This window comes from Pygocentrus nattereri, chromosome 6, assembly GCF_015220715.1.
Source record: "Pygocentrus nattereri isolate fPygNat1 chromosome 6, fPygNat1.pri, whole genome shotgun sequence".
In the NCBI taxonomy this organism is placed as follows: Eukaryota; Metazoa; Chordata; class Actinopteri; order Characiformes; family Serrasalmidae; genus Pygocentrus; species Pygocentrus nattereri.
In genome coordinates, this window is record NC_051216.1 from 4,855,915 (window position 1) to 4,870,988 (window position 15,074).

The 15,074-nt window shown below is 42.6% G+C and overlaps 1 long non-coding RNA gene across 1 annotated transcript in view; it reads left to right on the forward strand.

The window, feature by feature from the left end:
- Nucleotides 1–15,074, forward strand: part of LOC119263642 — a 71,254-nt gene that overhangs the window by 12,701 nt on the left and 43,479 nt on the right. Inside the window, exon 2 of the long non-coding RNA XR_005130422.1 lies at nucleotides 1,815–1,924. This is a non-coding gene — a long non-coding RNA (uncharacterized LOC119263642). The remainder of the gene's footprint in view (nucleotides 1–1,814; nucleotides 1,925–15,074) is intronic.

The window sequence follows — 15,074 nt, forward strand, 5'->3', positions numbered from 1 at the left end:
ATGGTTCTTTAAGGGTCTCTTATTGAAGATGATTGGTTCTATATAGAACCATGAACACTTTTTGGTGCCATATAGAACCCTTTTCAAAAAGTTCTATGCACTCTTAAAAAAGATGGTTCTTTAAGGGTCTCTTATTGAAGATGATTGGTTCTATATAGAACCATGTACACTTTTTGGTGCCATATAGAACCCTTTTTAAATAAGTTCTATGCACTCTTAAAAAAGATGGTTCTTTAAGGTTCTCTTATTGAAGATGATTGGTTCTATATAGAACAATGAACACTTTTTGGTGGGATATATAGAACCCTTTTCAACAAGTTCTATATACTCTTGAAAAAGATGGTTCTTTAAGGGTCCCTTATTGAAAATGATTGGTTCTATATAGAACCATGAACACTTTTTGGTGCCATATAGAACCCTTTTCAAAAAGTTCTATATACTCTTGAAAAAGATGGTTCTTTAAGGGTCTCTTATTGAAGATGATTGGTTCTATAAAGAACCATGAACACTTTTTGGTGCCATATAGAACCCTTTTCAAATAAGTTCTATGCACTCTTAAAAAAGATGGTTCTTTAAGGGTCTCTTATTGAAGATGATTGGTTCTATATAGAACCATGAACACTTTTTGGTGCCATATAGAACCCTTTTCAAAAAGTTCTATGCACTCTTAAAAAAGATGGTTCTTTAAGGGTCTCTTATTGAAGATGATTGGTTCTATATAGAACCATGTACACTTTTTGGTGCCATATAGAACCCTTTTTAAATAAGTTCTATGCACTCTTAAAAAAGATGGTTCTTTAAGGTTCTCTTATTGAAGATGATTGGTTCTATATAGAACAATGAACACTTTTTGGTGGGATATATAGAACCCTTTTCAACAAGTTCTATATACTCTTGAAAAAGATGGTTCTTTAAGGGTCCCTTATTGAAAATGATTGGTTCTATATAGAACCATGAACACTTTTTGGTGCCATATAGAACCCTTTTCAAAAAGTTCTATATACTCTTGAAAAAGATGGTTCTTTAAGGGTCTCTTATTGAAGATGATTGGTTCTATAAAGAACCATGAACACTTTTTGGTGCCATATAGAACCCTTTTCAAATAAGTTCTATGCACTCTTGAAAAAGATGGTTCTTTTAGGGTCTCTTATTGAAGATGATTGGTTCTATAAAGAACCATGAACACTTTTTGGTGCCATATAGAACCCTTTTCAGAGTTGTTCTGTATTTTCCATCCTGTCTTTATCCTTTAGAATTAAACAGGCTGTTTTTGTTTATTTACCTTAAGACAGCCTGTGTAAAATGTTGTAGTGTTTATGTTGTAATTCTTCTCAACGTGTTAAACTTAATAAATAGAAATCATGCACTTAAATGATTTTAATAAAATGAATTTAAAAAGTCTGTCTGATCCACTCAGACCAGCACAGCACACACCAACACACCACCACCACCACGTCAGTGTTACCGCAGTGTTGAGAATGACCGACCACCCAAACAGTACCTGCTCTGTGAGGGTCCATGGGGGTCCTGACCACTGAAGAACAGGGTAACAGAGTATCAGAGAAACAGATGGACTACAGTCTGTAACTGTAGAACTACAGAGACCAGCTATACGGTCAGTGGAGCTGATGAAGTGGACAGTGAGGTGGTCGTAATGTTATGCCTGATGGGTGTAAACGAGGCCAGATTAAGTGAGACAGCTGTAGAAACAGACGTGCAGAAGCTGTAATGTTTGAATGTTTGTTATTATGATCCCGAATGCATCGCTGTACCGTGATCCCTCGTTTATCCCCCCCAATTTCTTTTCTTTTCAGTTTTGATGGATGTCGGAAGGCAGGCAGCAGGACATTAACACAGGGAGTCAGTAAGGGAGGCTGAGAATACTGAGCAGAGAAACAGCTCCTGACTGCCGTGCTGTGTCTGAGTGAGTAGAGCCTATTAATGAACCCTTTTACTGGGGCTGGAGTGGTGGGGGTGGAGGTGGTGGTGTGGGGGTATAATTTATGTGCCTTTTGTACCCACTTTTCATCTCCTCACCTCTCCACCCTGTTTCCATGTCTCCACCACAGTCATGCAACCTCTCCCTCGTCTCCCCCCGCACCCCCTGCTGTGTATACAAATCCAGTGTGGTTTCAGAAATGGAGCTTTTGCTCTCTAATTTAAAACGTCTCCCTGGTGCCACATTGATAAAAATGTAATTCTGATGCCGAGCGTTGGGCGGAATGGGAGGAAGTCTGCTTTCCTCCGGGGGCGAGTTCCTCCTGGTGGTGTTTAGAAAACGCTGAGAATAATCAGTCTGTGATGATAATGGCACATTTGATTTATTAAGCAGGTTTATTATTGTCAATTTAGAGAGAGCACACGTTTCAGAACGGGGGCATAATTTGTTTCGGAAATAGACGCGGCCCCTAATTGTCCTGTTTTTAATATGTTTATCTGGTCGGCTCTGTTTGTTTTGGGGCTGAATAGTTTTGCATGAATATGTGGCTTCACGTCGCCGTTGTTATTTAACACGGATTAATTAACGGAGAGTGTCGTAAACATCGTTGTGTGACAACGAGCGAATTTTCAGGTTTGATATGATCTTTAATTCTACGGTCAAGGGTCAGTTTGACTTTTATTTCATAGTTCGCATGCAGAACTTTTTCAGCACCTGCTGTGCTGCCCTATAGCAGAATAAAGCCCTTTGAGTGTGGGTGTGTCCGTAGTACAAGCCACGCCCCCTTAAACCTGCAGTCACAGTAGAGAATTAAAATTTTGCACGACCTCGAACAGAGCCAGCTCTACCTAATAAGCGACATCAGCAGCTGCTTGGGCCCTACGGCCACCAGGGGGCCCCCTAACAATTCTGAGTTATTACTGGATCATGGTGTTGTCTAAGAAGCTTGAACGAGGAGAAAAGCCAAGGGTTAATTATGTGTGAAAAAGAACACACATCTGGTTCTGAAAAATTAGCTAAAGCTTTTTCATGCTTATATATTTATATAAACATGTCTATAAACGATTCACTGTGCTGAACAGCCATTCTCCCCTTACTTTACATGTATTATTTAAATATGAAAATTGATATTTCATTTAAGAGTTGTAAATTGGTCCATTATCCATTATACTGCAAATAATATATATATATATATATATATATATATATATATATATATATATATATATATATATATATATATATATATATATATATACATATATATAGTGTGATTATATATTAATTACACACTGTATAGTGTGGTATTTGATTAGTTGAAAGCCCACACAAGAAAGACGCATATAAATCAGCCAAAATCTAAAGAAACCAGAATGAATCAGCCATAAAAACCATAAGCAGTGGGCCCCTAATAAACATTATTACAAAATAAAAATTCATAATAGAAATGATCCACTTTATATGTGAATTATAAGTAAATAACTGATATGGTAGACAGCAGTGGAGTGGCTGGTGAGCACATAGCCAAGCAGCTAGCCTTGCAGTTTGCAAACCGGTATGTGTTGTTGGTTCCTTTATGCGCTGCCGTCTGGCCTTTTAATCATTAGACTCATATAACAGCCTGCGATGAGTGACCTGTATGGCCTGTCTGTCTGAAATGAATATTTTGATAAAAATATTGCTGCTATGTTAATTCTAGCTTATTTGTTCTACAGGATTTATTTGCTGGGCTATTCTGTTAGGACTCTTATTGTGAAGGCTGTTCTGGCTGCCAGGCTGTGGCTGTGTGTAGGTCAGGGAGAACAGTCTAGCACTGACGGCTGATAAAGACTTGGTGAGACTAGAGTGAACGGTTACAGTAAACGGCTTGTGTACAGTGTAACTGTGGCTAATGACAGCTGGTTAATAAAGCACCATGCCTTCTGCCAGAGCTGCGTCCTTTAATAGCAGTAAACGCTACACGTCATTACATCAGTACAGTTTCAACCTTCGGTCCACTTCGGTCCGCCCTAATAAAATCTCATGGTCTTGCCTGACCAGCCCATTCTCAAAGCTCTGGCTATAGACCTGCCGAAGGGGCATATTGATCAGTTTTACATTTCCATGTCGCTGCTGTCGGAAGAAAAGCTCATATCTCCGTTTTTAAGTTTTTGATGTAATTTGAAAACTCCTGTTGCTCTTTACACTGTTTGGAAATTTAAAGATCAATGGACCGAAAGAAATGGCCCAAAATGACCTGAAAAGACGTCTGGTTCCATTGACTTACATTAAAAGTACAGCAGGTTTTGCCTTCTCCTGTGAAGTCACCATGTTCTTCTGACAAGAGCGATTTGCTGATTCATGTGTTCGGCCCAAAATGACCCAAAATGATCTCTGATTCACGTGTTCGGCCCAAAATGACCTGAAAAGACGTCTGGTTCCATTGACTTACATTAAAAGTACAGCAGGTTTTGCCCTCTCCTGTGAAGTCACCATGTTCTTCTGACAAGAGCGATTTGCTGATTCACGTGTTCGGCCCAAAATGACCTGAAAAGACGTCTGGTTCCATTGACTTACATTAAAAGTACAGTAGGTTTTACTCACATACTGACTCACATGTTCATTTCTCAGATTGTATGATGTTGCATTGAAACGATCTCAGTGTTAGGAATGAAACCAATTCTTTCCGACCCGAATGGCTCGTCTGGCTCCATCAGACTAGACCCGTTTTTGTGTGAGAGGTGTGCGTGCCGGACGCTCCACCTCTCCTGTGATCCTCTCGGCTTTCTACCTCATTGGCTCTCCAACATGTGGCCTGTGGCATCAGTGTCACTTTGTGAAAAATCATTCACAACAGATTTAGCATTGTGCTTGGCCACGATGAGCTCAGCTCAGTGAGCACACAAGGACACTCTCTCTAGACTGCACGCACTCCCAGGAGCTGAAGGTTTACCACAGAGTTGGAGATGTTTATTGTTCCAACACAGTAATGCTACAGTTCCATTAACATGCCCAAAATTACCTGAAGTTAGATAAGTTAAATAAAGTGGAGGGGCCAAAAACAGCAATTGAAATTCTGCACATTTAAGCAATGTCCCCGCTTCCATTGACCAGAGAAAGGAAGCGCCCAGCATAGCCTGCATCTATTACCCTTTAAAACAGTGAGAAACAGACAGCAGAAAAAAGTGACTCAGTCTGTCCTGAATAGCATTAAGAGGGTGGAGCTGAGCGGCGTTTGTTTATTTGATGGTCGTTAATGACGTCTTTAGAGGGCGGAGCTGAGCGGCGTTTGTTTATTTGATGGTTGTTAATGACGTCTTTAGAGGGTGGAGCTGAGAGGCGTTTGTTTATTTGATGGTTGTTAATGACGTCTTTAGAGGGCGGAGCTGAGCGGCGTTTGTTTATTTGATGGTTGTTAATGACGTCTTTAGAGGGCGGAGCTGAGAGGCGTTTGTTTATTTGATGGTTGTTAATGACGCCTTTAGAGGGCGGAGCTGAGCGACGTTTGTTTATTTGTTGGTCGTTAATGACGTCTTTAGAGGGCGGAGCTGAGCGGCGTTTGTTTATTTGATGGTTGTTAATGACGTCTTTAGAGGGCGGAGCTGAGCGGCGTTTGTTTATTTGATGGTTGTTAATGACGTCTTTAGAGGGCGGAGCTGAGCGGCGTTTGTTTATTTGATGGTTGTTAATGACGTCTTTAGAGGGCGGAGCTGAGCGGCGTTTGTTTATTTGATGGTTGTTAATGACGTCTTTAGAGGGCGGAGCTGAGCGGCGTTTGTTTATTTGATGGTTGTTAATGACGTCTTTAGAGGTCGGAGCTGAGCGACGGTTGTTTATTTGATGGTTGTTAATGACGCCTTTAGAGGGCGGAGCTGAGCGACGTTTGTTTATTTGTTGGTCGTTAATGACGTCTTTAGAGGGCGGAGCTGAGCGGCGTTTGTTTATTTGATGGTTGTTAATGACGTCTTTAGAGGGCGGAGCTGAGCGACGGTTGTTTATTTGATGGTTGTTAATGACGTCTTTAGAGGGCGGAGCTGAGCGGCGTTTGTTTATTTGATGGTTGTTAATGACGTCTTTAGAGGGCGGAGCTGAGCGGCGTTTGTTTATTTGATGGTTGTTAATGACGTCTTTAGAGGGCGGAGCTGAGCGGCGTTTGTTTATTTGATGGTTGTTAATGACGTCTTTAGAGGGCGGAGCTGAGCGGAGTTTGTTTATTTGATGGTTGTTAATGACGTCTTTAGAGGGCGGAGCTGAGCGACGTTTGTTTATTTGATGGTTGTTAATGACGTCTTTAGAGGGCGGAGCTGAGCGACGTTTGTTTATTTGATGGTTGTTAATGACGCCTTTAGAGGGCGGAGCTGAGCGACGTTTGTTTATTTGATGGTTGTTAATGACGTCTTTAGAGGGCGGAGCTGAGCGACGTTTGTTTATTTGATGGTTGTTAATGACGCCTTTAGAGGGCGGGGCTGAGCGACGTTTGTTTATTTGATGGTTGTTAATGACGTCTTTAGAGGGCGGAGCTGAGTGGTGTTTGTTTATTTGATGGTTGTTAATGACGTCTTTAGAGGGCGGAGCTGAGTAGCGTTTGTTTATTTGATGGTTGTTAATGACGTCTTTAGAGGGCGGAGCTGAGCGGCGTTTGTTTATTTGATGGTTGTTAATGACGTCTTTAGAGGGCGGAGCTGTGCCTGAATCATCTTACCGCTTACTATATCATTACAGGCCATATCGGCTCCCCAGGGCTGCTTTAACATGAGCGGGAGGTGAATCTCAGACACCTGAAACAGGAATGTGGTTGAGCTGTTGTGAGTTTGCTCTTCCCATGTAGCCATCATGTTCCCACTAATGAGACCTTGTGTCTGAATTATTTATTTATTATTGTTTGACTTTTGTTTTGGTTTAAAAGGTTTTATTTTTTTATGCCATTATGATGTCAACCTGAGCTCGATTTGGTTGTAGGCCATCTCTGTCTTATCCAGTCACGTCAAGTGCGACGAAGCGTCTGTCTAATATGAGTCACAAGCTCGGACGTTCTGCAGCTCGGAGCCATGTTCCTGGATGTTAGCAGTTGCGGTGCACATGCTACATTAGCTCCAGCTTCTCTTCAAAACAATTGCGGGGGTCCGCGAGCGTCCTCGGAGCAGAAACAAACAACAAAATTCAAAATCGCTCTCATCAAAGCCTCGTTTCCGAGAGCAACGTCCAAACGTATTCAGGTCAGGATCCAGGCCAGAGACGCGACCCCTCTGCGTCCGAAGGCCAGAGCACAGCGATACGCATTATGAGAAGATTTCGATAATGAGTTTCCATCTGGCCACCTATGCTTTTCGCCTCAGTGAGTCTGTTCTCTTTGTGTAGCAGGCTTGACCTCCCCGTCTCTCACTCGTGCTTGCATGATTCATTTAAGCCGGTGTCACTTTAAGTCAAAAGCACACTCCAAAGAGCCATAAGAGCGAAACGATCCAGCACTCAGAGACCCACCACCAACAATAAAACAACCCATTTGCAGTCGTTGCTGCAACACGACTGTTGTGCTGAAAGGTGAGGTGGGAAAGAACAGGAACGTGCGTCGTGAGATGATAAATAAAACTTTATATACACTCACCGGCCACTTTATTAGGTACACCTTGCTAGTAAAAGGCTGGACCCCCTTTTCCCTTCAGAACTTTCTTAATTCTTCGTGCCACACTTTCAACAAGGTGTTGGAAACGTTCCTCAGAGATTCTGGTTGGTTATTTGAGTTCCTGTTGTCTTTCTATCATCTGGAACCAGTCTGCCCATTCTCCTCTGACCTCTCACATCAACAAGGCATTTTCGTCCACACAACTGACCGCTCACTGGATATTTCCTCTTTTTCGGACCGTTCTCTGTAAACCCTAGAGATGGTTGTGTGTGAAAATCCCAGTAGATCAGCAGTTTCTGAAATACTCAGACCAGCCCGTCTGGCACCAACAACCACGCCACGTTCAAAGTCCCTTAAATCCCCTTTCTTCCCCACTCTGATGCTCGGTCTGCACTTCAGCAAGTCGTCTTGACCACCTCTACACGCCTAAATGCAGTGAGCTGCGGCCGTGTGATTGGCTGATTAGCTATTTGTGTTAACAAGCAATTGAGGCCCAGAGCCTCAGAAAAAGCCAGGCTCGTCTCTTTGTGTGCAAATCTGGAAGTTCGAACATCGAGTGAGGTCAGTAACAAAGTCATGTGCCTGTATTAACGCAGGCAAACCAACACTGGCATCCAGTTATAGGCCATTTCCTACACAGCATACACCATTCAAAACAGCCCTGCTTCTGTCTGGGCCTCTCTTCATCAGTCGCTGCGCTGTTCTGAGCCTTGGACGTCAAACCGATCTCAGCAGGAGTTTTGTGTTGGAATTTTTGACACAGACAGTGTACGGATTATTCGTGAGGTTTCCCAGCGGGATACCCAAACATGGCTTTTTTATACTTGTTATTTAGGTTGACTAGGAATTTTTGGGTTTTCAAAATGTGATAAATCTACAAAATCAAATAGGAAATGAGCAATTTAGCATCTAATGACTGCGTCTAATCTTATGGCCATAGCCGTCACTGTTTAACCCCCATGTGTCAAACTCAAGGCCAGACATATCAAGCCTGCAACACAATCCTGTCTGGCCTACAAATGTATTTAATTTTCTATTAATATTATCTCGGTTCACAAAGTGCAGCACTGCAGTTCCCAGCATGCACTGCAACATAATGTGCGATCAGTCTCTCCTACGCCAGCAACAGTGTAGGACACACTCTAATTTCTAAGATCAGGGTAAGGTCTAGAAATCTGATGAAGAGGCTGGACTTTAGCTTGGTAGTCAGATTCCTCAGTGCTGTGAACTCTTACTCTGAGTTCTTTCGGATCTCTCAGTCTGAGCATGTGTGAAAACAGACTGGAAAGAACCAAGTTGTGTTGCCGTGAGACCCAGCAAAACACTGATTGAAACCAAACACATGCTTGACGAAAGGAAGGATTTAAATTTTCTTCAGCTTCTATATGACGTTTGTTCATTTTTTCAGTTAAAGTGGTGTAATGTTTGAGTTTGAGTTTACATTATGCCTTCCTCTGTGAGATTATTGGCTGGTTGTAAAGCAGAAATCTGTTTACTGTCTGACTCATGTAGACCTGGAGTTTCCCCATTATCTGATTACTGTCTGACTCATGTAGACCTGGAGTTTCCCCATTATCTGATTACTGTCTGACTCATGTAGACCTGGAGTTTCCCCGTTATCTGATTACTGTCTGACTCATGTAGACCTGGAGTTTCCCCGTTATCTGATTACTGTCTGACTCCTGTAGACCTGGAGTTTCCCCATTATCTGATTACTGTCTGACTCCTGTAGACCTGGAGTTTCCCCATTATCTGATTACTGTCTGACTCATGTAGACCTGGAGTTTCCCCATTATCTGATTACTGTCTGACTCCTGTAGACCTGGAGTTTCCCCATTATCTGATTGCTGTCTGACTCATGTAGACCTGGAGTTTCTCCATTATCTGATTACTGTCTGACTCATGTAGACCTGGAGTTTTCTCATTATCTGATTACTGTCTGACTCATGTAGACCTGGAGTTTCTCCATTATCTGATTACTGTCTGACTCATGTAGACCTGGAGTTTCTCCATTATCTGATTACTGTCTGACCCATGTAGACCTGGAGTTTCCCCATTATGTGATTACTGTCTGACTCATGTAGACCTGGAGTTTCCCCGTTATCTGATTACTGTCTGACTCATGTAGACCTGGAGTTTCCCCATTATGTGATTACTGTCTGACTCATGTAGACCTGGAGTTTCCCCGTTATCTGATTACTGTCTGACTCATGTAGACCTGGAGTTTCTCCGTTATCTGATTACTGTCTGACCCATGTAGACCTGGAGTTTCCCCATTATGTGATTACTGTCTGACCCATGTAGACCTGGAGTTTCCCCATTATCTGATTACTGTCTGACTCATGTAGACCTGGAGTTTCCCCATTATGTGATTACTGTCTGACTCATGTAGACCTGGAGTTTCCCCGTTATCTGATTACTGTCTGACTCATGTAGACCTGGAGTTTCTCCATTATCTGATTACTGTCTGACTCATGTAGACCTGGAGTTTCTCCATTATCTGATTACTGTCTGACCCATGTAGACCTGGAGTTTCCCCATTATGTGATTACTGTCTGACTCCTGTAGACCTGGAGTTTCGCCATTATGTGATTACTATCTGACTCCTGTAGACCTGGAGTTTCCCCATTATCTGATTACTGTCTGACTCATGTAGACCTGGAGTTTCTCCATTATCTGATCACTGTCTGACTCATGTAGACCTGGAGTTTCGCCATTATGTGATTACTGTCTGACTCCTGTAGACCTGGAGTTTCCCCATTATCTGATTACTGTCTGACTCATGTAGACCTGGAGTTTCCCCATTATCTAATTACTGTCTGACTCATGTGGACCTGGAGTTTCTCCATTATCTGATTACTGTCTGACCCATGTAGACCTGGAGTTTCCCCATTATGTGATTACTGTCTGACTCCTGTAGACCTGGAGTTTCCCCATTATCTGATCACTGTCTGACTCATGTAGACCTGGAGTTTCGCCATTATGTGATTACTGTCTGACTCCTGTAGACCTGGAGTTTCCCCATTATCTGATTACTGTCTGACTCATGTAGACCTGGAGTTTCTCCATTATCTGATTACTGTCTGACTCATGTAGACCTGGAGTTTCCCCGTTATCTGATTACTGTCTGACTCATGTAGACCTGGAGTTTCCCCATTATCTGATTACTGTCTGACTCATGTGGACCTGGAGTTTCTCCATTATCTGATTACTGTCTGACCCATGTGGACCTGGAGTTTCCCCATTATCTGATTACTGTCTGACTCCTGTAGACCTGGAGTTTCCCCATTATCTGATTACTGTCTGACTCATGTAGACCTGGAGTTTCTCCATTATCTGATTACTGTCTGACCCATGTAGACCTGGAGTTTCCCCATTATCTGATTACTGTCTGACTCATGTAGACCTGGAGTTTCTCCATTATCTGATTACTGTCTGACCCATGTAGACCCGGAGTTTCCCCATTATGTGATTACTGTCTGACTCATGTAGACCTGGAGTTTCCCCATTATCTGATTACTGTCTGACTCATGTAGACCTGGAGTTTCCCCATTATCTGATTACTGTCTGACTCATGTAGACCTGGAGTTTCCCCATTATCTGATTACTGTCTGACCCATGTAGACCTGGAGTTTCCCCATTATGTGATTACTGTCTGACTCATGTAGACCTCGAGTTTCTCCATTATCTGATTACTGTCTGACTCATGTAGACCTGGAGTTTCCCCATTATGTGATTACTGTCTGACTCATGTGGACCTGGAGTTTCTCCATTATCTGATTACTGTCTGACCCATGTAGACCTGGAGTTTCTCCATTATCTGATTACTGTCTGACCCATGTAGACCTGGAGTTTCTCCATTATCTGATTACTGTCTGACTCATGTAGATCTGGAGTTTCCCCATTATCTGATTACTGTCTGACTCCTGTAGACCTGGAGTTTCCCCATTATGTGATTACTGTTTGACTTATGTAGACCTGGAGTTTCTCCATTATCTGATTACTGTCTGACTCCTGTAGACCTGGAGTTTCCCCATTGTCTGACTACTGTCTGACTCCTGTAGACCTGTAGTTTCCCCTTTAGCTGATTACTGTCTGAATCATGTAGACCTGGAGTTTCCCCGTTATCTGATTACTGTCTGACTCATGTAGACCTGGAGTTTCTCCATTATCTGATTACTGTCTGACTCCTGTAGACCTGGAGTTTCTCCATTATCTGATTACTGTCTGACTCCTGTAGACCTGGAGTTTCCCCATTATCTGATTACTGTCTGACTCCTGTGGACCTGGAGTTTCTCCATTATCTGATTACTGTCTGACTCATGTAGACCTGGAGTTTCTCCATTATCTGATTACTGTCTGACTCATGTAGACCTGGAGTTTCCCCATGATCTGATTACTGTCTGACTCATGTGGACCTGTAGTTTCCCCTTTATCTGATTACTCAATTAAATGTAAACACATGGACTGAATTACTGTCAAACTGTGATTTTCAACAGTTAATCGGATTATTAACTGCATGTAAGCACTCTATGGGACAGTGGTTACACCTTAGTTTTACACAGGTCTACACAGTTCCACACCAGACATATCACCAAACACACTAACAGTGGCAGCTGAGCCAACATAAACATCTAACATCAGCTCAGCAGCCCATAAACTGAGCCTAGGTCTTAATGAACTTGCAGCAAAGAAAGGATGCCAGGTATCTAGTGCAAGCCAATAGGTAGGTTTAAAAGACTCCTGGGGACAATTAAATGTTTAATATTTCAGATATTCATGTAATCTGTCTGATCTGGCCCACAGATGTATTGGGATTTTAAATACGGCCCTTTTAGTTGTTGAGTTTGACACACCTGGTTTAGTCCAATAAAGCAAACATAGAAAGACTACTGCAGCTGGCTAAAGCAGTAAAGCAATGTGCTGTACAACAAATAGTACCGGGCTCAGGTATAGCACCTTACACATCACAGAAATCAAATTCCAGCCCAGTTTACAGTCTGCTTGTGCAAAAATTTCTGCATAAATGAACGGTTGAGAATGAGAACGAACGGTTTGGTGTGAAACGCTCCGTTTCCGAGTCTCTGAGTGAACTGTTCACAGTGGTGGTGATAGGAACCAGACGTCCACCTCTAAAACCTCCTCACAAAAACCTCCTACATGAACCCTCTGCCTGATGACTGAGACACTGTTATATGACAGTTTTGAGAAGATTTTAACCTAAAAAAAATGATTTGACCTGCAAGTTTCTCTACAATTAGCCATTTCACATCAATCGCATCACATCGAAGCTCCGTTTTCCCAGCAGATGCACATTTCTGCTGTTTATTAGAGGAAGTTTGGAAACTGACCTACTAAAATGTGACGATTCACAATCATGTCAGCCAATAACGAGCTGTTTTTTTGTAAACAACTGTTATATTGTCTTTTAACATATACACCACGTTCCAAATTATTATGCAAATTGGATTGACGTGTCAAATTAATTTTTTTTTTTCTCAATTAAACTCATGGACGGTTTTGTGTCTCAGGGCTCTTTGGATCACTGAAATCAATCTCAGACACCTGTGATCATTAGTTTGCCAGGTGAGCCCAATTAAAGGAAAACTACTTAAGAAGGATGTTCCACGTTATTAAGCAGGCCACAGGTTTCAAACAACATGGGAAAGAAAAAGGATCTCTCTGCTGTCGAAAAGCGTCAGATCGTGTAACGCCTTGGACGAGGTATGAAAACATTAGATATTTCATGAAAACTTGAGCGTGATCATCGCACTGTGAAGAGATCTGTGGCTGATTCAGAGCACAGACGGGTTCGTGCAGATAAAGGCAGAATGAGGAAGGTTTCTGCCAGGCAAGTTCATCGGATTAAGAGAGCAGCTGCTAAAATGCCATTACTAACCAGTGCTCACAGGCAGAACCGGTTGCAGTGGCCCAGACATACATGAAGACTAATTTCCAAACAGTCTTGTTTACTGATGAGTGTCGTCCAACCCTGGATGGTGCAGATGGATGGAGTAGTGGATGGTTGGTGGATGGCCACCATGTCCTAACAAGGCTGCGACGTCAGCAAGGAGGTGGCGGAGTCATGTTTTGGGCCGGGATCATGGGGAGAGAGCTGGTAGGCCCCTTTAGGGTCCCTGAAGGTGTGAAAATGACCTCGGCAAAGTATATGGAGTTCCTGACTGACCACTTTCTTCCATGGTACAACAAGAGGAACCGTGCCTTCCAGAGCGAAATCATCTTCATGCATGACGATGCACCATCTCACGCTGCAAAGAACACCTCTGTGTCATTGGCTGCTATGGGCATAAAAGGAGAGAAACTCATGGTGTGGCCACCATCTTCCCCTGACCTCAACCCTATAGAGAACCTTTGGAGTATCATCAAGCAAAAGATCTATGAGGGTGGGAGGCAAAACAGCAGCTCTGGGAGGCTGTTCTGACATCATGCAAAGAAATTCAAGCAGAAACTCTCCAAAAACTCACAAGTTCAATGGATGCAAGAATTGTGAAGGTGATATCAAAGAAGGGTTCCTATGTTAACATGTAACTTGGCCTGTTAGGATGTTTTTGATTGAAATAGCTTTTGATTTCAGTGAATGTGACCTCCTAATGCGGCAAATTCAACAAATGACCATTTTCAGTTCTTTACAACCAATAAAATGTTTTGAAACTCTGCAGTGCATAATAATTTGGAACAGTGCATTTAGAGTTTTTTTTATTTTTGAAGAATATACTGTCATCTTTGGGAGTTTTGTTCAATTTATACTCTAATGGGTGATGACTTTTATTATACTGACTCATTTGCATCAACCATTTAGGAAAATCAGGGAAAAATATCATTTGCATAATAATTTGGAACACGGTGTAAGTTGGCATACATATAGTCATAAAAACACATAACATCCCCTGTCCATCCCCAGGTCCCCCTCCAGAAAACAAACAAACAAACAAAAACATTTATAGACACCCACATAATCACATCAAAACATGGCTTCATGAAAACCAATGGGGGGAAAAAACCAAACGAACCAAACGGGCCTAATAAACATCCCACTGATCGGAGAGCCTTCTTCCACGAATTAATAGATCTTGAAAGCTCAGAAGAAATAATATCAAGCGCAGACAAAATCCATTGCCGTCTTGAGAGAGAACGAGGAGGACTCCATCCATTGACCAACAATTTCATTGCAGCTGTCTTTGGGGCAGTTGTGGGCTGGAGGGAACCAGTTTTGTGACCGGAAGGTCACCAGCTCGATCCCCTCAGCCGACAGTACGTGACTAAGGTGCCCTTGAGCAAGACACCTAACCTCCAACTGCTCCCCGGGTGCCGTGGATAGGGCTGCCCACCACTCCAGGCACATGTGCTCACTGCCCCCTAGTGTGTGTGTTCACTAGTGTGCATGTATGTGGGGGTTTCACTGCATGGATGGGTTAAATGGAGCATCATGGTCTGGTTGGTTAGTGTAGTGGGTAACACCTCTGCCTTCTACGCTGTAGACTGGGGTTCAATCCCCACCTGGGCAAACACCCT